The sequence below is a fragment of the Malus domestica genome, chromosome 11 (genome assembly GCF_042453785.1).
Source record: "Malus domestica chromosome 11, GDT2T_hap1".
Classification (NCBI taxonomy): Eukaryota; Viridiplantae; Streptophyta; class Magnoliopsida; order Rosales; family Rosaceae; genus Malus; species Malus domestica.
In genome coordinates this window covers 25,136,042-25,161,426 of record NC_091671.1, presented here as the reverse complement: position 1 = coordinate 25,161,426, position 25,385 = coordinate 25,136,042, and the positions used below count along the sequence as shown (strand labels likewise).

Below are 25,385 nucleotides of genomic sequence, written 5' to 3'. Positions count from 1 at the left end.
ATAGCCATATTAATATATACAATATATTCTATATTAAATATATAGTTTTGTATTATTATTCTATATAAGTTTAAAAAAAAAGTTTTAGTCATTATTTATTTTTATTATGAGAGTTCCTTATTATCATTACTAGGATAAATTTTACTTAACATGTTGTTGTCCAAAATTAAAATAAACTAATATAATATTTGTATAGGCAAGAACTAAGAAGATATACATACAAGTATGAAAAATGTGAAAGAATATATAAATACTCGTGATTCATCATTATTCCTCCACGAGTAGATAATGGTTACACTTACATTATCGTTTAGATTTTTAAAATCCTCCAAACCTTCATGAATAATGTTTTTTATTTGAGGGAAAAATTAATAAAATTAATAATAATTATTGTAGAAGTGTAAAAAATGTAAAAAAAATATACAATCACTCATAGTGACAAACTTTACAACTTTCATGAATGGGTCAACTTCGAAATCCAACACTATAATTCATAAACCTTAAATTTATATTTAACCATCGATTGCCATTTACGCTTTATTCTTCTTACTGAATTTCATTTTTAAAATTTTCTTTTTTGAAAACATGATCATAAGGCGGATGTCACGTTTCGATATCACGTTTCGATATTTACGGTTAACTGAAATATGAGTCGATGTCATAGTTTGTAGAAACTTTATAAACATCAAACAATATTTTCACTAACCGTAAAACTCTGAATATAATATCAACGATCCAAACCGTTCATCTTCTTACATCCTCTAATGTCACAGCCCGTCCCGGAGTATTATTTTTTATAGCATGAAATTACAATTATACCCTTGAACCTTATGGTGTGTGATATGTTGGTTGCAGTTTCATTCTTAATTTTTCCTAAGTTTTGGAATACTTAGGACTTAAGTGTTTTGTTTTGGTTTGTTGGGGACTAACGAGGACCACATAACACACCCAGACACCACACCTGTGATCTCTCTTTCTCTCCTCCCTCTCGGATTTTTTCTGAAAATCCATACAGTTGTATGGATGAACTTTGGAACCAACCATACACGCAAAGATCGACATCAAGAAGGTAAGATTTGAACTCCTTGCAAGTCTCTGAGTTCATATATGCCATTTTTAGATTGTGAAACCCTCAAAACCCTGAGAAACCATCACCCCCGATTTGAGTAATGTTCATGTGGTCGTAATTATGGATGTTTCAGGAGATTTTAAGCTTATAGGAAGCTTTAGAACGTCCTTACGAAGCTCGAAGAAGAAAAACTAAGCAATTTGGACGTCGGGAGACCTAGTTTCGACGAGTTGCAATTTGGCAGGATTATCGAGGAATTTTCCAACGTGATTCCGTGATTTTTAGAGCTTGAAACTGGTAAGAATGTATTCTACTCGTCATAAGCTTCAATTTGGTATAAGTTTCATGAGTTTTGGTGCAAAAATGAAGAAGTTATAAAGATTTTAAGGTTTTCTAGTTTCCGGCAACGGTGACGGTCGTCGGAGTTCGAAGGAAGAAGACAGAGAATATTCCGTCAAACTTGACGGAATATTCTAACGCCGTTAGGTAGACTTAATGGAATATTCCTAACGGCAGTTAGGATTCCATCAGGGTTTCCCGCGCATGGGCGGCACGTGTGGCCGTGCCTTGGCCGGCGTGTGGGTGGTCAAAATTTTTTTCTTAAAATATGGGGATGTTCGTGAGGTTATGTAGATCACATTGGTATATTCAAACCTCTCATTTGAGCAATGTATGAGAAGTCATTAACTAGTTTTGTCTATGTGCTTTAAATAGCGTTTATTCAGTTGTTTCGCATATAGGTGAGACCTATCCCGAGGACAAGCACAGTTAAGGGCGGCTCGGGGGCTACGACCCTTCGACATACCAGTGAGTGGGCTTTTGGTTTTGAGTATATATGTATATGCTTGGTATCTTTCCTAGAAAATGCATTTAAATAAGTTATGATTTAAATTGCCATGCCAAATGTTTTACATTTAGAATATGCATATGATGTTTGCATATATATATATATATATATATCATTGTGGTGTTGTGGATGCTCAGGTAAGCCCCAGGTGAGTTTATGAATTGTGAATATGAATAACAGTTGTGATTAATTGAGAAACATTGAGCTCATAAACCTGCACCCCAGTATTAGTGATTTAGCCAGAGATATAACACATGCCTGTATATAATGTCACCTCCCGCACCATATGCTCACATTGGATCCAATTTAGGTGTACGGTCTTGTCGTACAGACTATCATAGGTGGTTCCGACTCATAGGTGACTAGTGATTTATCACACAGTTATCATTAGAGAGTAGCATTGAGCATAATTATATTACACCCAGTCTTGTCATATAGACCTTTATAGTGGTTCCGACTCGTGTGCATTGTAGCGCTGTATAGGTCACTTGCAGTGACTCCGGCTAGATTGACTAATGAGCTATGAATTCAACCGTACAGACTTATGCAGGGGTTCCGGCTAATATGTTAATTATCCATGAATTTATTTTCACCTGAGTTACTTATTCTGTTTTATATTTTGGCATGGCATACTTATGAATATGGATATGCGAAGCATGATTTGTATATCTATATACATATATTTATATTCTATTTCTGGGAAAATTATGCATGTTTTATGGCAAGGGGTTAGAGCATTTGATAATGAAATGGTTTTGAAAAGCCTTATTTTTGCCCACTCACACTTTCTGTTTTGCGCCTCTCCAGGTTTTAGATAAGCTTGTTCGTTGGTGGCTAACGAGGATTAGTGGAGGTTTTGACAGACTATCACAAATGTAGGGTATCTTTGGGTGTCGTTTGAGTAGTACTTGTTTTCTTGACTGAATTTAGGCTACTTACGCTCTGATTGTGTATTCACACATATTCCAACACTTGTCTTAACTAGTACTCTTATGAGTTGGTTTTCATTTATTCGTATTCTCTATTATCATTATTGCTTTTGTACTGTGCACATGGTTATGTCACCCTCACGTGACGGCCAACATGATCTCGGTCGGGGTGTGTCAGTTTGGTATCAAAGCCTAGGTTTAGCAGTCCTGCATATTTTGTGAATAATCTAATCATTGTGATGTCTCTAATCAGAACTATGCGACCTCGTAGAGAGTCACGTCACTCAGCTGAGTCTAGTTTCCTTGATATTACTTAGTTGGGGAAACTATAGCTAATGCCATTCAGTCTTCGCTTCCTCTTCCTTAAAGGACACCTCTTGAGACTATATATAATCTGAAGCTGAATCATTTCATGGGTAATGAAGGACATGAGGGAGCGGAGAAGTAGCTTAATCATGTCAAGAAGACTTTCCTTGTGATGCAGAGTCAGGGGAATCTTCCTTCTGATGGGTGGGTCGAGACGACTACCTGGTTTCTGGGTCCGGAGCCTGTATCCTGGTGGAGACAAGAGTCTTATCAGATGCCACCAAAGGTAGCAGATGATTGGGAAGTGTTTAAACAGTTGTTTAAAAAAGATTTATTCCCCCTGAGTATATTGATCGCAAGAAATAAGAATTTACGCATCTGAGACAAGGAAATATGACAGCGAATCAGTATTACAGGAGGTTCACTGATTTGTCTCGATATGATCTGGTCGTGGAGGTACTTATCATTATCAGGGCGACGCCACTCCTTATACTTCAAGGCAGTATCAGTACTCGCGGGATCCTCATTATCAGGGTGGTTACCCTCAGTACCAGGGAGGTTCTATGCCATAGGAGGGAACAACAGTCTGCTAAAGAATCATTTAAAACAGATTATTTTCTTGTTATAGTGGATATTGCTCTTTCTCAATTGAAACACGGGTTTGAACAATTAAAAGACTTGAATCTATTTTTGGCTTCTTGTTTGATGCACCGAAGATGATTTCATTGGATGATCAACAACTAAAAGAAAATTGTATGAATCTTGAAGCGCATTTGAAACATGGAAATACCATGGATGCAGATAGAGCCGACTTATGTTCCGAATTACAGGTGTTACAAATGATGTTACCTGAAGAAGCTTTTTCTCTAATAACCCTTGGACATCCATGGAAATAGCAAACTTTGTAAAAGAAACTGACATGTGTCCTAATGTCTTGATTGCTTATTGTATACTGTTGACTATACATATGACTGTGGTATCTGCAGAAAGAAGTTCTTCAAAATTGAAATTATTAAAATCTTACTTGCAGACCACTATGACTCAAGATAGGCTAAAGGGATTAGCAATCTTATACATTGAAAATGATGAGATTGAAAACTTGGAGTATGATGATATAATTGATGATTTTGCTTCAAAAAATGCCAGAAGACAATTTCTTAAAGGTTGAAATTTCAAGGAGCTTTGCTAGGAATGGTTGTATATGATTGTATTTTTTTATTGTCGGGGTTTAGGTACTATGTCCCCCCCCCCGTTGTATATTTTCTCAAGTAATATAATTTGGGCATGAGAGCCTAGCCTCCCAGCCCATATGTTTCCGTATTAAAAAAGGCTACATTTTAAGCTTTCGCACTGGGCACCCAAAAACACAGGACCGGCCCTGTCTTTCACCAATAGATGCTAAACAAACTGAGTGTTTCCATCCTCCAACAAAACCTACCATGACTCTGCCATTTGCTTTCATAAAATGAAAGCATCTGTATTTGCATGCAGAAGACTAATCATTGTGTAGGGCTTGGTTTTTCCAGGCAGGGAATGTTACTTTCCCAATAGAAAGATTTGGTTCGTCTTAGTTTTGTTCTCAGGCGATAATCGTTCAAAATTGAAACCGTTTCTTCTTGTTTGCGCCATATCACCTTTTCATAAAGGGTCGCAACTCTTTATGGAGGTTTGCATAAAATTTAACCAACTTTCTCAGACAAACCGCTAATTCTGTATAACAAAAGGAAAATCACATCTCATATAATTCATGAGAATTAATGAACTTTTCAACCAATGTAAATAGAGAAGATATCTTATTACAATAATGGCACCAAATAACTTTTCCTTGTGAATACTCTTAAGGAAATAACCGTTTGTCAACTAGCACAAGATTATTTACATCATTGTCCCTTATATACAAGACAAAAGAAGTGTCATACATGCTCCACTATTTCTTATTTTGAATCCAATCAAATCTTAATTAAATTCATTAACGGTATATGAATTTATGAATCACTTCATATATATGACATTAAGTGTGGATGCAAATTTCTTCCTCCTTGATCTTGGACAAAATTGCACCTACAAAATAAATAACACCTTTGGTTATGGCCACAAGCCTCACGCTCCCACGATGAATGGGGGAGCTTTGACCGAAGAACCTCCGATGCCAAAGTTAGAATTTAGAGAGAAAGATTGTTTAGAGAATTTTGGGATTTTTGCAAGAGTGTTGGCCTCACTTTTTGGTGAGAATGGGTGCCTATTTATAGGGTTAGGCTTTTCCCAATTTTGAGAAGAGATGGCCGGCTACTCAAGGGTTCTTTGGGTTCAATTTTTTCATTTAATTAGCCAATTTATTGGCTAATTAAATATGAAGGGCATAAATGGGTGGTTATAAAAATAAACGTCTATTTTAATTTGGGTAATAAAATAGAGTAAATGGGAAAGGTGAGGATGGGAATGGTGGCCGGCCCTTTGATAGTTTTTGGGGTTAATTTGTATAATTTAATTGGTAATTAATCCATTAATTAACCAATTAACACTATTTTGGAGGTTACCTTGCAAAAAGAGATTTGATAAGATAGATCTTGAATTGGTTACCTCTCTTTGGAGCATTTTTTACTTTGTTGAAGAACGATTATCTACTGCTCGCATGCAGTGGCGAAGCCAGGATTTACCGCGGGGAGGGGCGAAATTCAAAAGAGTGTAAGGATCAATTGAAGCAGTTGCTTTCACATTGGAGAGTGCAAAGTTTTGAGTCAATATTCATAGTTGAAAATAGTCTCTCTACCAAAACAATTGTAAGCAATAATATCAAAGACAATGTAAGCAGAAAGTACAACAAAACGATAATGTTGAAGTTGAACTATTGAAATCACAATTAAAACTATCCAAAATTGAAGCTAAACTATTCGAAATAACATTGTCCAAACTAATTGATAATGTTTTTGAATGTTATATCGTTCCATACTTATCAATTATCAATTATTAACACATGATGAAATCAAATATCAAAATATCATAAATTTCAATCTAATAATCATAGCAATAACTATAATTTGTTAGAAATTCAAAATTTTCATCCAATACACATTAATTTCAATAGCATCCTATATTATGAATTTGGGCTAAGATTAAAAACCTTAGTAAATTTTAAAAATGAGGACATTAGCAAAAATGAAAAACAGAAATTAAGAAATTAGGTGATGGTGGTGGAGGGTTGGTTGGTTGGGATGAAATTGGTATAGGATGAAATAGAGATTTGGCTTTGGGCTTTGGGTATTAGGGGTCTTAAAGAAAATAAGGTTTAGATTATCTAAAAGGGAGAGTCACGTGGATTGTTTAAGATGGTCACGTGTATCTTTTAAATTGTATTGACTCAAAACGAGTCGTTTTGGCCATTTTAAAAAATAATCTTCTTCTTCGTTCTCCATCTGCAAGCTGTACTGATTGGAGGTTGCAGCCGTCGCCGATACCTCTTCTCCACCACATGCCAGACCGTCGGGTGGTCCTCCATGGTCCTCAAAGCCAATTTTCTAGACTTTCGAAGGGTCCAAGGACCACCCAGGTCCCTGAATGGATCCGCCTCTGGCTGCTGCTCTTCATCCGCCCCTGGCCATGAATTCTGACGAGAGCGGAGGGGCTGAACCAGCGCTCCTAGACGTGTTTTCCGACAAGGGGAGTGGCGGTCGCCACTCCTCGCCCTCATGTAGCTTCGCCACTGCTCGCATGTAGAAATCCCGGTATACCTCAGGGGTAGTTTGGTCCTCTTTTACCCAAAAATTCACGTGTCGCCTTGTGATTATTTTTGGCTCCACAAATGCCCCCACACCTGATGGGCTACTCGTAGAAAAGGGCAACAAGTGTAGAGATCTTCTTGCTCTAGGAAACTTATGACTGCTTCCTATTTTGATGTAGATTCCATCTTTAATATGAAATTAGATCCTTCTAGGAAAGGGAAATAAATTTCTCCCAAAGCTTATTTAAGTCCACCTTAAGTGGGTTATTAAATCAACTTTGAAAAGTGATTTATTCTACCCTACAAGAGAGAGCTTAAAGGATACTTGTTCCCCCACCTCTAGCAATCTTCTACATCTTGCCTGTGCAAAAGACCGTTTTTCGTTGCTTTCTTCGTCTTCTCCGCGTCGCACCAATGTAAGAAAAACTTAATTCTCCTTATCTTCTTCTTGGGAAGTGCTGCCACGGGGCAGCTGTCGGGGTGGTGTGGCACATCGACTGGCAGGGGCCAGGAGTCGACTTGGCATGGGCCAAAGAAGTGATGTGGCAGGGGCCATTGTTTGTGTTGCTCGGCTTGATTGAAGCCAAAGATTGGCTTGGCATGGGCCAAGGAAGTGGCGTGGCATGAACAACGATTTAGCCTGCCACGTTTGGGTTGCTTGCAAAAAATGAGGAAACTGCTTAAGTTTGATTTCTCACCTGTCGTAGATGGAGCAGTCAAGGATGAAGCTGCTAAGATCAAAGTTGCCGAAGATGGAGTTTCGGATGAACGAACTGTTAAGTGTAAAAGTAGTTACTACCCCCTAACCATTTTGTTGCTTAGTTGATCTTCAAGCATTCGATCTTTTGAACTATGTGGCCTTCTCGCATTAGATAGCTTACCCAGGTGGGTGTCGGGAAATTAGTTTACCCTCTCGCACTGGAGAGCAATTAGTTTATCCTCTCGTATTGGAAAGCTTACCCATATGGGTGTCAGGGGATTGGTTTACCCTCTCGCACTAGAGAGTAATTAGTTTAACCTCTCACACTGGAGAGCAAACCTTTTTGGGTGTCGGGGAATTGGTTTACCCTCTCGCACTGGAGAGCAATTTATCCTCTCGCACTAGAAAGCTTACCCATATGGGTGTCGGGGAATTGGTTTACTTTCTCGCACTGGAGAGCAGACCCTTTTGGGTGTCAGGGAATTGGTTTACCCTCTCGCACTGGAGAGCAATTAGTTTATCCTCTCGCACTGGAGAGGTTACCCATATGGGTGTCCCTCTCGCACTGGAGAGCAATTAGTTTATCCTCTCGCACTGGAGAGCAGACCCAGAAAAGGTTTTGAGCAGTTGTTGTGGACAGCATTTGAGCCAGATTTATGAATAACTTCTTGAATCTTCATTGAGAATAAAGAAATAAATCAACTGTGCTGGAAGGTAGAAACTGCATAACAAACTGGATATTCTTCGGCTTGTGAAGCTTTGTTCGTCGAGCTGCTTGAGTCTTCGAACTTATTTGGAAAAAATCCAAATGTGGTTCAGAGGGTGATGGGAACTTCCCCTACTTATGTACGCTGTTTTGTTGACCTGTCAAGATACTCGTCTCATCGGCCCTTATTTGTCAGCTTCTAAAGGTACTACTTCCACTTCAGGCAGCCGTTGGTAGTGTGGCCTGGCCCTTGATAGAATGCGCAATATTTTGTATGATCCAGCCTGGTAAGATCGCCTTTCATGGGTGGCGGCAGTTCGAACCAAGTTTCATTCTTGAGCTTGCGGAGATTTTGGCCGATCGGAACTGTGAATTTGGTGAATGTTTCAAGCGCCGAGTCTTCTCTAGTCGGGGAACATTCCATGTGCTTCTTTTCTGACTCGTTTTTGTTAGACTGCTTGGCCTCGTCCCATAATGCATGTTTTTCTGCCAAAGCATATGAAGCTGCTAGGGTCAATTCTTCTCCCATGATCAATTTTTTGAATAAAGGATGTTCGATGGGAAGCCTATTTCTGAATGCTGATGTTGCTATGTCTTCGTTGCAGCCAACAATCTTGGCCTTCTCCACTTTGAACCTCTTGACATAGTCACGAATTGTCTCCCAATGGTCTTTTACGATGCTGAAGAAATGGTCGGATGTCCTTTTGATTGAGCGGTTAGACGAATACTCCTTAGTGAAAACAAAGGAAAATTCGTTAAAACTCCGGATCGACTGCGGCGGTAGAGTGTGAAACCAGTATTGCACCTTGCCTTATAGAGTTGTGCCAAAAATTTTGCACATAAGTGCATCGTTGTTCCTGTAGAGGATCATGGTACTACGGTAATACTTGAGATGTCGATCCGGATATTCGTCTCTTTTGTACGGAATGAAGTGAGGCATAGTGAACCCGCAAGGTGGATCTATCCACTCGATCTCATTCGTGAATGGTGACATGCTTATATTGGTTATGTCTCGTCGAAGCGCATTGTCAGCAGCCTCGTTTCGTTGGAAATTGCGCAGTCGTTCAGTTAGGAACCTATCAACTTCTTCTTAAATTTGCCTCTGCTGGGGCAATGGGATTTTCGACTGCCCCCAGTCGTGACTTGTGGGTTTGGGCCACTCTTCTCTATGCTCGACTCCTCCATGTCGTAGCTGCAATGCATGTGGCATGTATCTGGTAGGCGAACGGGTCGTTCGCAGGCTGCTGGTTGAACTTGAGTCGGATTGAGTGACTGCTTCTCTTCGTCTGCCGTGCTGCCTACTCCAATGTGAGGTGGAGAATGCTCCTTGCGAGCCTAGTTGTGAATGAACATTTCGCCTGGAAGATTGTCCATGTTGATAATCGGAGTGTGACCTCAACCGTGAACATATGCTCGTCTGTGGCCTTGATTGGGAATGCACTTTCCTCCGTACGCTAAGACGAGAGTATACGTTATCCCAAGGACCTAGGCGGAAGCGTAAACTACCAGAACGTTCGGGTCGTGGCTGGTTGATAGGCTGATTACCGGGACGCTGGTGGAGAGGTTCATCTGCCCTTATCCTACGTAGGGATACCTCGTCTAGGGCACGTTGGTTCTCAGTGCGTTGCAAGAGTTGATACACCAAGGTTGTCTGTTGTGCAAGGGCGCTCGTCAACTCTATTACTTGTCGAGACAAATGTTGTTCGCCATTTGGATTGGAAGAGCTTGGAATGAATGTGCTTCCTTGAGCAATGGAAGTGCAGTAGGTTCCGGACGTGAGATTTGAATTGGGAAATGTCAAATTCGGGGTGAAATATGGTGAAAATGCCCCCGGCTTGATGGTTGCTCCGGATAGTTGAGATATTCTCGGGCCAACTTGAGCTGTTTGGGAAACCATGAGAGGTAGGGTTGCGGGAGCAAGCAAGGCTGAAGGAGCAGGCTGGATTACGGGAGCAGGCTGGGTCGTAGGAGCAGGCTGGGCTGCAGGAGCAGGTTGGATTACGGGAGCAAACTGGGTCGCGGGAGCAGGCAGGGCTGTAGGAGGAGGCTGAGTCACGAGAGTAGGCTGCTCAGCAAGAGCAGGCTGGGCCGCGAGAGGAAACTGGGCCACGAGAGTGGATTGCTCGGCGAGAGCAGGCTGGGCTCGCGTTGGGCATGGAGTGACATGGCTCGGGCCGTGGCTTTGGTGGCGTGGGCTTTAGACAACACAGCTTGGGTCGTAGTGGTGGAGCCATGGACCTCGCCGCGGGTGATTGCCATGGTGGCCACCGCGGTGGTTGCCATGGTGGAGCCTTGTGGTGGTGATGCCGCTCCCCCTAAGATCACGTTTAGTCTCGTGGATCGCCACGGTCCCATTTCTTGAATATTAGAATTTTCACTTGTGGAATTTTCTAAATTTCTAGCTATTGTATTTCTCTTTTACGTTTTATCAAATAATCTTGGCAAATAAAAAATTCTAATAATAAGAATGTACAAAAAATACAAGTGGACTAGAAAATAGAGAAAATAGAGAAAAAACCTTTTTGCGCGAGAATCTTCTACGAGTGTGAATCTCAACTCTCAATGAAAGCATCAATTTGTGGATGCAAATTTCTTCCTCCTTGATCTTGGACAAAATTGCACCTACAAAATAAATAACACCTTTGGTTATGGCCACAAGCCTCACGCTCCCATGATGAATGGGAGGGCTTTGGCCGAAGAACCTCCGATGCCAAAGTTAGAATTTAGAAAGAATGATTGTTTAGAGAATTTTGGGATTTTTGCAAGAGTGTTGGCCTCACTTTTTGGTGAGAATGGGTGCCTATTTATAGGGTTAGGCTTTGCCCAATTTTGAGAAGAGATTGCCGGCCACCCAAAGGTTCTTTGGGTTCAATTTTTTCATTTAATTAGCCAATTTATTGGCTAATTAAATATGAAGGGCATAAATGGGTGGTTATAAAAATAAACGTCTATTTTAATTTGGGTAATAAAATAGAGTAAATGGGAAAGGTGAGGATGGGAATGGTGGCCGGCCCTTTGATAGTTTTTGGGGTTAATTTGTATAATTTAATTGGTAATTAATCCATTAATTAACCAATTAACACTATTTTGGAGGTTACCTTGCAAAAAGAGATTTGATAAGATAGATCTTGAATTGGTTACCTCTCTTTGGAGCATTTATGACTTTGTTGAAGAACGATTGTCTGCTACTCGCATGTAGAAATCTCGATATACCTCAGGGGTAGTTTGGTCCTCTTTTACCCAAAAATTCACGTGTCGCCTTGTGATTATTTTTGGCTCCACATTAAGCATATGTAAAACCACAAAATTAACACGTATATATAGTTAGTATGTTCTTGGAAACAATACATGTATGAATAGAAAACATGTTGTCAACAAACACTAATGTAATTAATGCCAATTCGGAACTGATGACAAAATTATATCAACCAAACCTAAACTTTTCAATCAAAACGTAAACCCTTTCATGCGTAACTATTAAATAGAATAATATAAAAATGATTGTTGCGAAGAAACAAATTCAGTTTCTCAAACCAACATTTTTTAATCAAATATAGCAAATAAACCAATAAACTTGTCTTAAGATTGTTGGAAAAAATTAGGTCTAATTGCTATATTAAATCACATATAAAATCAAGAAATAATTCATGCAACTATATATCAAAGTAATGCATGCACATGAGTAACCAAATTTAAATGAACATGACATAATGGACTAGAAAAACCTGGAAATACGGTCGAGGCAAGTGTTAGACACTTTATCCTTAAGACAAGTTTACACCCCACTACGGTGCTTATGGTTGATCGGCGCATGTCTCCCAAGATACAATGACCACGTTCTTGTAATAGTAGCACTCCAAATCACAAAGCTCCATGAATCACGATTGTGTTGAAAACTCTCTCATATAGACTCAATGAGACTCTCTAATATTTAATGCATGCATTATATGTATGTATGACAAAAAGTTCTTATGTGATTATAGCGGGCTTCCCTATTTATAGAATGTGAGATACCTTTTTGGAAAGCATGTGACCATTCATGAAGAGTCAAAAGTTGCAACTCTTCATTTGAGTAGACACATCTTTCTACCAAAAGGTTCCACTTCTAATTTCCATTCTATTAATAAATTTAATATAATAATATTATTATTAAATTTTCCAACAGTCTCATAATTATCTTAAAAGGGTACGATAAAGTCTATAAAAACATGATTCATTCCTCCAGACAAATCAATCCAATATGAAATACATTTTCTCTTTGTTTGTACCATACTTGACCAATCCCGAAACTACCGAGCACCGGCCAACGCTATACTGTCAAGGACCCAGAAGATTTCCCCTCCGACCAGGAGGCCAATCACTACTCGACACGTGTCAAGATTAGAAGCCAATCAGAGCGCAGCACGTGTCGACATCAAGAACCAATCATAACATGACACATGTCAATGTGACAAAGCTACAAGTTTTTCTATAAATAGGGGTCATTCCCCCACAATATGGGCTAATGCCATTTGTGTTAAATCATTCACAAGAACTCACTAAATTGAGAGCTTGATCCTTTGTACTTGTGTAAGCCCTTCACTACTAATAAGAACTCCTCTACTCCGTGGACGTAGCCAATCTGGGTGAACCACGTACATCCTGTGTTTGCTTCTCTGTCTCTATTCATTTACGTACTTATCCTCACTAGTGACCGAAGCAACCAAGCGAAGGTCACAAAACCTGACACTTTCTGTTGTACCAAAGTCTTCGCTGATTTTGTGCATCAACATTTGGCGCCGTCTGTGGGAAACGACACTTATTCCTACTCTCTTCAGCTGTGTCAAGCTGGTTTCTATCATTCGTACACTTTCTTTTGATCAGGCATCCCTCTCCAGCATGGGAAGCGAAGGAAGCCACAGCACACAGAATGACACCCCCCTTGCACATAGTGCGAAACAACGAAAGAAGGAAGGAAAACGAGTTCTTCTTCAAGCTAAAGTCGATGAATTGGAAGCTCATAACAACAAGATAGCAATGAGGAATGAGGTCCTCCAGGAGCAATATGAGAAGCTCTTCGAGACACTCCACGAAGCTAGGCAAGCTCAGACACGCGAGCTTGTTGCCCCCGTGGAAGTCAACCATCAACTGGGTGCCCTCCAACATGGAGGGTCACATGCATTCGACATAGATATCCCTGATAGGGAACAGATTACCCCTCGACTTGATAATCAACATGAGGCTTCTCTTAACCCAGTTGCTTCGACCCGAACCATGAGAAGTGGAGGGAGACACCTCTTTGCTGAAGGGGCAGAAGGATCGAAAGCCGTCTTTTGCGATTGTCGGGATTTCCTGAAGCAACGTCGAGAGAATTCCATCCATATAAGCTCAAAGATTAATGACCCAAGGATTTCTGAGAGACTCGGTCCCCTGCCACGGCCCAAGCCGGCCGCCAATTTGGGGAAGGGGCAACAAGTCCTAGAGAGACATGAGGGTACAGGGGACTCAGAGGTGTTCCGACAGACATACCCTGGAAGCCAGTACAGCGAGTCCAGGGAAAAATCACATGCCCTTGATCAAACCTTCCTAATTCCAATAGGAGATGGAGATTTACGAAAGAAAGCTCCAGTGACACATAACTCCGCTCAGGACCCCCTTGTCCTACAACTTCTTGAGGAAGTAAACAAGTTGAAGGCTGAACGTCAGGCTGAAATACCTGACTGGAACCAACCCAGGCCTGGCCCTCTTACAAGGAGGATCCTCAACACCCCCCTTCAAGCAAAGACAAAGCAAAAGCTTAGCTTGCAACTTTATACTGGAAAAGAGGACCCGATTGAGCACCTTAACCTCTTTGAGTCCACCATGGCATACCGGATGCACATCGACGAAGAGCGATGTCTTCTCTTCCCCTCCACCCTCTCTGGTGGAGCTCTAAATTGGTATTGTCGTCTTACACCTGAGACGGTAGACTCATTTGAGGAATTGAGGAAACTATTTGTTTCCCAACACATTTTCCAAACCGATCGCTTGCACTCTGCAGATGACTTGTACACTATCCGCCAGAAGCCAGACGAGTCATTACGTATGTGTGCTGGCCGCTTCAGCCATGAATACTCTCGGTGTGCCGAGGCAGACGACAAGACTGCCCTCAAAGCCTTCACGGCAGGCCTACGTGATTGTTTCTTTAAATACATGATCAATGCCAATACTTGGAAGACTTACTCTGAGGTGATGGCGCAGGCTTATAACCATGCCTCCGCCGAGGCAAAGACATATCAGGAGAAACCCCCTACAACCATCCTTTATCAACAAGTGGGAGGTGGAAGCCAGACTCACCTAAATGAGAAGACCTCGACTTTCCAAACAGCAGTGGCACCTCCCCATGCCTTGCATAATGCTTCACCGAATCAACAGACATATCAATTTCAAGGCAAGAGGAAGGATTTCCATCCTCACCACTCTCCTTCCAGTAAAAAGAGTAAGGGACACTATCCCGATAACCAAGGGTATCGCCACAATAACGCTCGCCCCCAGGCAGTCAATGCAGTGGGTCAAACCCGCGTCAAGATACCCCCTACCCCAAGGTATGAGACATACACGCCCTTGAATGCCACATGCGCGGCCATTTACCCCAGCATAGCTCACCTGATACCAAAGCCAAAGCCGAGGCACCCAGATTACACGCCCCCGAATAACGCGGGCATGTTTTGTTGCTACCATGAGCATAACGGCCATGATAGCGAGAAATGTATCATCCTCCGTGATCGTATTGAAGCTTTGGCACGAGAAGGAAAAATTGATCAATTCCTTCTTCACCCTCAAAGGGATAACCGTAACCAACGCCAGGTGAATGTCATATATTCCATAAGCGGCGGCACACCCATATCTGAATCTTCCAATAGGGCCATGAAAAACAGTGAACGAATTCTGAGGCCTGGTCACCGAGTGTTTCACGTGGAAGACATCAGGGGAGGGAAGTATCAAAAGCCTAACTGGGATCCGATATGTTTCTACCCTGAGGAAGAAAGAGGCATCATCTACCCTCATAACGACCCATTGATCGTGGAGGCTCACATAGCCAACTTTGATGTTCGACGAATCCTCGTAGACACAGGGGCTTCGGTCAATATCATGTTTGCCGAAGCTTTCAGGGCACTCAGTGTAGCTGAACACTTGCTCGATCGCTCGATTTCTCCTCTGATAAGCTTCTCCGGTGATATCGTGCAACCCTTAGGGAGCATACATTTACCCTTTACTATTGGTACAGGCCCTTACACGGCTACCATTACCACTAACTTCCTAGTGGTTGACTGCCCAACGGCATACAATGTCATCTTTGGGCGCACAGGCATCAATGATCTCAAGGCTATGGTATCCACGCATATGCTGTTGATGAAATTTCCAACCCCCCATGGCAACGGCTACATCAGAGGAGATCAGCTTAGTGCACGATCATGTTACAACACTTCAGTTAAGCAACAACACTTGCCCGGACCCAAGGAAACCCTGTCTGTACATGACAAAGTCACAAAGACCAGCCTAGATGAAGCGAACTTGGATCTTCCTGATAGCAACAATCAACCCGATGATCCTCGAGATGACTCTTTCACCCAGCAAGCCCAACCTGCTGAAGAGTTGGAGAAGGTACCTATCTCAAGAGATCATCCAGACCGCATGGTGAATATTGGCACCACATTGTCACCACCCCTTCGGTTAGCATTGATATCTTTTTTGAAAGAGAACACTGAAGTCTTCGCCTGGTCATACGAGGACATGCCAGACATCTCTCCCGATGTCATCTGTCATCGTTTGAGTATTGACCCCAAGATCAAGCCGGTGAGACAGAAGCGAAGATCTTATGACGCTGAACGATACGAGGCAATGAAAGCAGAAGTTGAAAAACTCAAAGGCATAGGCTTTGTCCGCGAAGTCAATTACCCGACATGGGTAGCAAATGTGGTCCTTGTTAGGAAAAATCCGACCAAAGAAAGTCTTTCACTTCAAAAGGTCTTGTGGAGGATGTGTGTTGACTACACCGACCTAAACAAAGGGTGTCCGAAAGATAGTTTCCCTCTTCCTCTTATTGACAGGCTTATAGACTCTACGGCAGGGTGTGAGCTCTTGAGCTTTATGGACGCTTATTCAGGATACAACCAAATCCTCATGAACCCCTCAGACCAAGAAGACACGGCCTTCACTACTGACAGGGGACTATATTGCTATAAAGTCATGCCTTTCGGCCTAAAGAATGCAGGAGCAACTTATCAGAGACTGGTCAATTCAATGTTCGCCGAACAAATTGGGAAGAACATGGAAGTTTACGTTGATGATATGCTAGTCAAAAGCAAACATGCTGACCAACACATCACCAACCTATCTGAAATTTTCACCATTCTAAAGAGGTATCGAATGAGGTTGAACCCCAACAAATGTGCCTTCGGCGTGGGCTCTGGCAAATTCTTAGGCTTCATGATTAGCCAACGAGGCATTGAAGCTTACCCTGAAAAGATCAAAGCAATCCTCGACATGAAAGAGCCAATAACTTCAAAAGACATCCAAAGCCTTACTGGCAAGGTGGCAGCCTTAACCAGATTCATCTCTAAGGCCATAGACAGATGTGCTCCTTTCTTCAAAGCACTCAAGGGAAATAAGAAGTACATTACATGGACGGAGGAATGTGCCAAGGCATTCAGGAACCTCAAAGAGTACATGAGTAAAGCCCATCTGCTCTCCAAACCAGAAGTTGGTGACACTCTCATCATCTATCTATCGGTTTCAGCTTCAGCAGTCAGTTCTGTTCTTATTCGAATGGACAGTGGTGTCGAACGGCCCGTCTACTACGCTAGCAAGGCCCTACAAGATGCGGAGACACGATACTCCAACATTGAGAAATTAGCTCTAGCATTGGTCATGTCTGCTCGAAAACTTCGCCCTTATTTCCAAGCACACGCCATCATCGTGCTTACCAATCACCCTCTTCGACAGATACTCCAGAGTCCTGACACGTCTGGACGAATGATCAAATGGGCGATAGCATTGGGTGAGTTTGACATCTCCTACCAACCAAAACCAGCCGAAAAAGGCCAAGCAGTAGCAGATTTCATCGCCGACTTCACATATCCTGTTGACATTGCTTCTACACCTGAAGCAGTAGCTTCATTACCATCGGAAGCTCAGAAGGTAGAATCAACGACCTCAGCATGGAGTTTGTATGTTGATGGCTCATCCAACCAACAGGGCTGTGGAGCGGGACTAGTCTTGACTTCGCCCGACAAAGTAGCAATGGAGTATGCTCTTCGTTTCAAATTCAAGGCATCAAACAATGAGGCCGAGTATGAAGCCCTTCTAGCAGGACTACGTTTGGCCAAACACCTCGGGGTTAAACAAATTGATATTTTCAGTGACTCCCAATTAGTGGTCAACCAGGTTACCAACAACTTTGATGCTAAGGACAGCTCCATGGCAGCATATCTTGCGCAAACACAACTTTTGCTCAAGCACTTCCACTACCAGATCACCCAAGTTTCTCGAGCGGCCAACAGTCATGCAGACGCCCTGGCTCGCCTCGCCTCAGCTGTGGAAGACAAGATTGGAAGAAAAATTCATGTCGAACTGTTGGCAACACCAAGCACCATGGCCGCAGAAGTATGCAACTTACAACAGGGGGATAGTTGGATCACCCCGATCTATAATTTCCTTGCTCATGGCACCCTCCCAAATGATAAAGTCCAGGCTAAGCAAATTCGATACAAGTCTACCCGCTACCTGATCATCAATGATCAACTCTATAAGCGAGGTTTTAGCCTGCCATACTTAAGGTGTCTTACGCCTGCCGAGGCGGAAATCGTCCTTCGGGAAATACATGAGGGAGTCTGTGGAGATCATGCTGGATCTCGGTCCCTAGCACACAAGACTTTTCGCCAAGGATATTACTGGCCAACACTCCACCAGGATGCCATCAAAGTATCCCGCTTATGTGACAAATGTCAACGATATGCGACTATTCCTCATTCCCCTCCAGAGCCTCTTACTCCTATGATCAGCCCTTGGCCCTTCGCCCAGTGGGGACTTGATTTGATCGGCCCAATGCCGGCAGGGAAGGGCAAAGTCTGTTACGCAGTCGTTGCAGTGGACTACTTCACAAAGTGGGCCGAAGTAGAACCCTTGGCAACCATTACTGAGGCAAAGATAGAAGACTTCGTGTGGAAGAACATCCTTTGTAGATTCGGCATTCCCAATGCGATAGTCACTGACAATGGGCGACAGTTTGACAACAAGAAGTTCAGGTTGTTCTGCTCTAAGTTCAACATCAACTTATGCTTTGCCTCTCCAGCTCATCCCCAGTCTAATGGACAAGTTGAGGCCATCAACAAAATAATCAAGCGCACTTTGAAAACCAGCTTGGACAAAGCTAAAGGCTGTTGGCCAGAATTTGTACCCCAAGTTCTTTGGTCATATCGCACTTCATATCGGACTTCAACAGGAGAAACTCCATTCTCACTTGCCTTTGGCACAGAGGCGGTTGTCCCTGTTGAGCTCGAGCAAGCAACATTCCGAGTCCAGAACTACATTCAAAGTGAAAATGACAAACAACTCACCCTCAACTTGGATTTAGTCGAGGAACACAGAAACCAAGCTCACTTGAGGAATGTCGCCTACAAGCAGCGCATCGCCAACTATTATGACTCTAGGGTCAAGCCTCGTTCTTTCAAAATAGGAGACTGGGTCTTAAAGAAAATATTACTCTGCGACAGAGTCCCGAGTGAAGGCACACTTAGTCCAAACTGGGATGAACCGTATGAAGTCATTGGCATCAGTCGCCCTGGCTCTTACACACTTAGAAGCTCCGATGGCAAGACCCTTGGCCATCCATGGAACGCTGATCACTTGAAGTACTACTACAAATAGACTCACGATGTACAAGTGTTGAGCTATAGCTGTTCGGCATCCTATGTAATGAAGGCCATTTGGCAATGAATTCAATAAAGAGGTAATTTAGCCAACTCAGCCCTCACTCTTTTACATTCCTAGCAATGGAACACTCAAGTGTTGAAACCTCAAAGCAGATATATCCAACACGAAACAAAATCTAAGTATGTGTCGACAAGACTATACAAAGAAAGGAACAACCAAACAAGGGCTTATATCCAAACAATAGATCTATTCATACATAGCCAAACATGCATTAATAATAGTGCAAACACTCATAAACACCTAAAATCCAAAACTCTCAAGCTTATAACATGGGCACATGTTATACACACATCAGACTACTACATCCAGAATACATGCAGATAGTAAAGACACTGCTATTCATTGTCATCTGAAGCCGAACCCCTGGCAGTATCACTCCGCGTCCTACCATCATCCTCTGCATCCCCAAGATCCTCTTCACCATGCTGAGTCTGTGCATCAGCACTACCTTCATTATCAGACTCATCTTCGCTGCTAGGATCAACAGCAAGGACAAATGTCTCGCCCTTTCGATGATGCTCATCTATATCTTCGTGGTATTTTCGAAGAATGCTCCCATCATCATAACGATCAAGGACGGCCATCCATTTCCTTTTTTCAAAGCGAGCTTCTTGAGCACAGTAGGGTTTAATAGCAAGATGAAAGGTCGAAGAACTTAAGTATTCTTGCACAGCAGCCTCCCTTTCAGTTGGAATGCTCTTCTCCAGTTCAGAAATCTCAACTAAGGCACTATCCAATTCTCCCCTAACCTTGGATACCTCCAAGGTAGCCACCTCCAACTGTTTTTTAGTTGCCTCAAGCAATTTCTTAAGCCTTAGGTTCTCACCATTTCGCCTTTTCAAGCTCTCCATGGTTTCGTCCTTCAGTTGGAGAGCCTGAGTCAAAAGTCCCTTATTCCTTCGGGCCTCGTCCACAAGCTGCTTATTCTCCTTCAGTTTTGCCTTGTACCGCTCAACCTCTTGCAGTCTGTCGTGATACTCGGCCATGACCTGCATGGCAAGACGATCATCACTACCTAAATAATGATAATAAAGAGGAAAAAGTAAGGAAATGACAAAGTAACACTCACATATGAAGACAGCTTCAACATCCGGTCGCAATCCAATTCATCCTTAGCTAAGGGCTCTCCGAGCTCATCGAAGGCGAATCGACGCCCTGCCAAGCAATTGTTGATATCCCCAAAATCCTTTGGCCGCGTGGCAACCCTCAAGTTCTTCCACGGGACACTGCCAGCTCTTTCCTTGCCTTTCCCCTCATGGCGGGAACCAGGATCACTTTCCTGGACAGTGTGCTCCATAGTAAGAGGAGGAGGCAACAGTCGGCTCCCTTCTCCTGCAACTACGGCAGCAGCATTTTCAACGGCCTCGACTCCAGTCTTCCTAAAGGCAGGCCCCTTAAGGACCCCATCTTGGGACTTAGGTCTAACGGATGGTTCCCCTCGGAACTTATGAATTTTCTTATGCGGTAGGATGTCTTCCGAAGGAACTAACACTGGTGCTTTCCTTTTATTGGTGCTAGTCCCTGTTTTCTTGCTTACCTTCTCCACTGCATAAGGAAAATCAAAATAAGAAATACAACTTTCCAAATAAAGTAAGGAATTGAGCTAAGTTTACATGAAGGATACAACTTACTCGATCGTCCCTGGCTCTCGGAAACTAAGGGTTGGAAACCGTACCGACGAAATAAGGGTCGTAGCTTGCTTAAGTGTCTATCCTCTTTGGGCACCCTCAACACCTTCTCTATGTCAGATAGCTCCTGCCCAAACAGTTGGATGGTGCCCCGCGTCACTACATGAAGCAAAGTGTTAGAAGCAAGAAAAGACCACAACAAATAGCAAATAGTACGAACGGTTGATACGTTACAACCTACAGTCTGGAAGTGAGTAAGCACACGTCGCTCAGGCGTGACACCCTTATCATACTCCCAATCATTATACAGAAAGCACCAACGGTTTTTCCATGTGTAGTATGCCTTTTTCTTACCATACACAATACGCTCTCTCTCACTCCGACATGCACACTCGGCATAACCAGTGCATGATTTTGCTGGGCGCATCTTGTAACAGTAACGCCACTGATGGAAGGAAGGCTCACACAACCCACACTCCATCCAAATGATATAAAATCCAATCAAAGTATCCCAGAAACCAGGATTGAGTTGCCCAGGTGCATATCCGATCAAAGATAACATCTTTTGCAACCACGGATGTAAAGGTAGTCTCACCCCTAAAGTCAGTAATATCTGGGTGTAGAACATAACATGACCCTGGGGAGGCTCAGAAGGCCATTCTTCATCATGTACCAAACGTATCCCTACACTACGAGGGATATTACATGACTGCCTTAGCGCCTCAACCTGCTTCTCATTATTTAACAAGTTATTCTTTAGATGGTCTGCTGTGAACTCAGAGCGAACTATGGGTATGGCATCAAAAACAACCCCCTTACCCAACGCCATGGAGGAAGAACTAGCAATAGCTAAAGTTTGACGGTTGGGAAGATCATCCAATGTTTCTCTAGTACAGGACTCTAACAAAGACCCTGAAGACTCCGACATTGCAGACTCAGACTTAGAGCTAAAGCTAGAAGAGCCCTCATCACTAGAACTTCCAGGCTCTGACATCTACAATAAGAAGAAACAAATTCTATCACTACATGCATGATCAAAACATAAGGAAGTTCCTATATTACCCACATGAAGATGGTGCAAAGCGATGCCGGAACCCTTCTCAATCAGAAAGCAATCCGTCTTCCACAGTCACTACAAAACAAGCAAATGAAGACCGTGTCAAGCGCCAAAAAAAAAAAAAAAAAAAAAAACAGCTTCATCCAAAAAGCTTCACCCGAAAAGCTTCACCTCCAAAACTTCACCCAAAAAGCTTCATCCAAAAAGTTTCACCCAAAAAGCTTCACCCACAAAGCTTCACCTAAAAAGCTTCACCCACAAAGCTTCACCCAAAAAACTTCACCCGGAAAGCTTCACTTAAAAAAGCTTCACCTACAAAGCTTCACCTAAAAAAGCTTCACCTAGAAAGCTTCATCTACAAAGCTTCATCTACAAAGCTTCACCATCAAAGCTTCACCTAGAAAGCTTCAACACCAAAGCTTCACCTACAAAGCTTCAACACAAAACCTTGCTCCAAATAACCAAATTTTGTTCACAAAACCCAAGATGCCCTTGAACTTGTACAAAAACACTTGGGTAAACATAAACATTTTTTGTTTTACACCCACAAGGGCCCAAAATCTTCCTTCTTATTTATTCACTTATATATGTTCCCAAACATATTATAATAGATCCAACAACAAGCCAAAGTCCCAGGTTTCTTAATGGACAAAAGTACAAGCAATTCATCAATAATGCAGGTGCTACAAAAATTGGAATCTGCCCCAAAATAGAAATCCAACCCAAGAGACTTTTTCTCTCTCTCCCTCTTCCGCCTCCTTTCATCTATCAAATTTCTGCAACCTCTGCTCTTCTCCAATGGAGCTGAATTTTGGACACCCTATAGTTTTTGAGCATATGAACAACTTTCAAGAAGGAACCATTTCTGTTTGAGCGACGGAAATTAAAGTGTTGAAGCTCCAAACATGATAGTCGGATTCTTGCAGATTTCGAAGCTGCTGTGATGTTTCGAAGATCTGGAAATATTTAACCATTAGTTCATTCTGAATTTTTGATATGTTATGAAAGAGACGATGAGGAACAACTTCAATGAAGAAAGCATGCTGATCTGAACAATAGAAAATGGAGTTTCGAAGCTCACAACAAATCTGACGGGTTGACAGAAAAATAATAACCAGTCATTCATCATACCTGAATTTCTTGAGTTATACAGCTCCGAGGGATCTCAATTTTGGATATGTTGTAGTTCACAAGTTAAGGAACAACTTCGATGAAGAAAGTATGCTGATCTGAACAATAGAAAATGGAGTTTCGAAGCTCACAACAAATCTGACGGGTTGACAGAAAAATAATAACCAGTCATTCATCATACCTGAATTTCTTGAGTTATACAGCTCCGAGGGATCTCAATTTTGGATATGTTGTAGTTCACAAGTTAAGGAACAACTTCGATGAAGAAAGTATGTTGATCTGAGCAAGAGAAAAGAGAGTTTTTGAAGCTCACAACAAGTCTGACGCGTTGATATACAAATGACGAACAATCACTCATCGTACCTGAATTTCTGGAGTTGTACTGCTCCGATGGATCTCCAATTCGGATATGTTGTAGTTCACGAGCCATGAAGATGGTTTTGCGATCTGAGCCATAGAAAATGGTGTGATATTGAAGAAAAGCTAAAGGCAGACTAAAGGAAAGCAAAAATGGTAAAGCAAAGCAAAAGAAAAGCTAAAGGAAGACAAAATCATGGCACATGATAATGAGTCATACCCTACCCCTCATTGGATTCGAATACACCCATCCTCCAAAATCATGACAAAGGCCACATTATAGATATCTGTACAAACATTCCAAAGAAAAAGGGAGGGAGTAAAAAAAAAAAAAAAAAAGGGCCTAGGCCTCCACTTCTTTGGGCCTAACACATCTTCATAAAAAAAAAAAAAAACAATATATGAAGAAAGAGCCCTGGGTTACCACTTCGAAAAGAAACAAGTGAAGTTTTCCTACTCATGACATTGACTACTAGCTAGACACCTCATTCGGCAACTCTCTTCGCCTGAAGACTTGGGGGACTCCCACCATATGCTACTGCACCTTGATACTCGGCAGTCTCACAACCACTCAGTGACTTGGATTTTTCAAGTCTCCAACCGAGAAGTTTTCCTCACTCGGGAAATTAAGGGAACACTACCTCAAACTACATGCTTCACTCACAAAGCTTCAACAATACAGGTTTCAACAAAAGCAAAAATTCAAAGAACTTTATGAAGAAGGCTTTGGTGTATTTAACACAATATGTTGAAATGAAGCAAATCTTATTTATTAATATTTTCGATAAGCCACAAATATGTACATATACATGAGTCAAAATAAACAAACAAAAGGGAGCCTTCACAAAGGTTGCTTAGGGGAAGTCTCAGCAGTCGGTAGAGCCCCAGAAAGAGAAAGCACCGGAGGGTGGTTATCCGGAGCCTCAGTACTTGACAAAACCCCAGAAGGAGGAGGCATTGGAGGCTCATCATTTGAAGCTTCATTACCAGGTACAGCCCCAGAAGACGAAGGCAATAAATGCCTTTGGAACAAACCCACAAACCGCTGATGATCAAGTAAAACCTTACCATTAGATTCCTTCATCTGGTCAAGCTTCCTCTTCATGTTTGTAGCATAGTCATGGGCGAGCCGGTGCAACTGCTTATTCTCATGCTTGAGCCCTCTAATCTCCTGTTTGAGACTCATCACTTCAGCAGCCAATGATTCAACTTGGCGGGTTCTAGCAAATAGGCGTTGGGCCATATTAGACACAGAACCTGCACACTGAACACTAAGAGCCAGAGAGTCCTTAACAGCCAACTCATCAGACCGTTTGGAAAGTAGTCTGTTATCTTTGGGAGTGAGAAGGTTCCTGGCCACCACTGCAGTGGTCATATCATTCTTCATCACAGAATCCCCAACGGTAAGAGGACCAGTAGGGGATATGAAGGATGGGCGCCATATGTTGTCTGGAGAAGGCGTGGCTGTCTCTTCTCCAAGGTTCAAGTCAAAACGACGGTCGGAGGGTCCAGACATTTTCAAATGTGTTGAAGAGGGAAAAGGTCAGACAAATCAAGATCTTAGAAGTGCAAGAAATGAGCTTCTACTGGTAGAGATTCAAGTGTGCTGTGGAACTTAATGCCAGCCTCTATAAAAATCTGCACTCGACGGAGCTTCAGAAATCGAAGAGGCGTTTGCTTTCTCAAAAGCTGGGCTGCTCAGAGACCACGAGGGCCGATCTCAGAAATCGAAGAAGCACCTGCTTTTTCAGCCTCGTCAGCACCTGTCACATGCACACTCAGCTTTGCGGAAATTACGGGCAATTTGTCGAAGATTTCTGGTGAAGTAGAAAGCACGTGAATCTTACTATTCAATCACCGCTCTCCATATGCACCATCAACTCCTCGGGTACCACATATAACTTTGTCAAAGATCTCTGACAAAGTTTAGGCACGAGCATTTCGAAGTTCCAGCTACCCTACTATTACCCATAAGGGTAAAGGA

The 25,385-nt window shown here is 42.3% G+C and overlaps 1 long non-coding RNA gene across 1 annotated transcript; it reads right to left on the bottom strand.

Moving 5' to 3' along the window:
• Nucleotides 1-22,736: 22,736 nt before the first annotated feature.
• Nucleotides 22,737-23,504, bottom strand: LOC139189705 (uncharacterized). The gene is made up of 4 exons (XR_011573558.1): nt 23,408-23,504; nt 23,226-23,323; nt 23,045-23,142; nt 22,737-22,869 (listed from the first exon to the last, which is right to left on the bottom strand). It is a non-coding gene; the product is annotated as an uncharacterized lncRNA (long non-coding RNA).
• Nucleotides 23,505-25,385: the final 1,881 nt, after the last annotated feature.